We start from the raw sequence: 1265 nt of genomic DNA on the forward strand, positions 1-1265 counted from the left end.
ATTTTCCTGAGATGGCTTTACAGCTCCCACTTTCCAAATGATTATATGGCGTTTTAGTCTATTAAAATTATCTTGAAAGGTTGAGGGTGCAGCCCATATTAGAAAATATTTTGTTTATAAAACTCCTACAGTACTCCTAGTAGTCATTTTAAAATGTATGTCTGAAATAGTTATGTAAGAAAAGCATTTGAAATTTTTTTACAATATATATTGGGAATGTTTTCACTTATATAAATAACTACTGATAATATGACTTATGAAAAAATTATTACTACCATATGTGGAATATAGTGACTTCTAAACAGATTTAAAAAAAAAACCCTACAAACCCAGAAAATGTGTATATCTGTCTTTAGAAATTAGTGTTTATATCACAACCGTGATTTGTGAATAAAGAAAAATGGTTTGTAATATCAAAATAAAAGCTTAGTCTGAAAAGGTACAAATCCGTTGGTGTTCCAAGTCATTTTGCTCTCCCTGCTCGCAGTGTGGTTTCCCGGGCTGTGCCCACGGCAGCCCCACGGCCCTGTGCCCACGGTGTGCCCCCAGCGCTCTGCCTGTGGGGCACGGGGCTGTTCCTGCTGGGGCTGGGTCCCACCCAGAGCCAGCCCAGCCTCCGGGGTGTGTGAGGGCTGCTGTCCGTGTGTCTGTCCCCGTGTCCCTGTGTGTGCCCCCCGCAGCTGCCACCGCAGGCCTGGGACAGCCAGCACGGCACTGGGCTCAAGGTTTGCTTCCAAAGGTGACAAGTTCCACCACCAGCATCAGCTGTGTTTTCCAGGCAACACTGCATGATACATGGGGAATAACTGGCGGTTGTTCGTAGGGGTGAAAAAGGCATCTTCCAGACTTGCAGATTCCAGTTAGCCTTCCACTGAGCTGTCCCTTTCATGGACAGTGCCTGTTTCTGTGCGCATCAGGGCCAGGGAATTAAGCAAAGATAGCTGTTCCAGAGGCTCCTCCTGTCACTGCCAGGCTTGTTGCCCAAGCCACCAGAAAGGTGTCCACATGCTGTAGCTCTAGACATGCCCATTAGCCCAGCAGGTCCAAGGAGGCTGGTGAGCATAACGTGCCTTGGCCATATCACATTCATGCCAACAGAATTATGTGACTCTTCTACCTGGGTTCCCATTATACTCTAATTTAGCAGAGGAAAACAAGACAGAGAGAAGGGATTCAATATTGCTTGGGTTGCAGTTTAGCAGGAAGTTTTATTCTACCACGTGCCTGAATCCATTCAGGAAGCTAAAGAGAAGAAATCTTGATAT

General features: G+C 45.4%; 1 protein-coding gene across 50 annotated transcripts in view; it reads left to right on the top strand.

The window, feature by feature from the left end:
- Positions 1-446, top strand: part of RBFOX1 (RNA binding fox-1 homolog 1) — a 1156138-nt gene extending 1155692 nt beyond the window's left edge. For all 50 annotated transcript variants that reach the window (XM_068206663.1, XM_068206660.1, XM_068206659.1 and 47 more), the window contains one exon: positions 1-446. This exon is cut by the window's left edge. The gene's annotated coding sequence lies outside the window, so the exon portion shown is untranslated.
- The last annotated feature ends 819 nt before the right edge of the window (positions 447-1265 follow it).

This window comes from Anomalospiza imberbis, chromosome 16, assembly GCF_031753505.1.
Source record: "Anomalospiza imberbis isolate Cuckoo-Finch-1a 21T00152 chromosome 16, ASM3175350v1, whole genome shotgun sequence".
NCBI lineage: Eukaryota > Metazoa > Chordata > Aves > Passeriformes > Viduidae > Anomalospiza > Anomalospiza imberbis.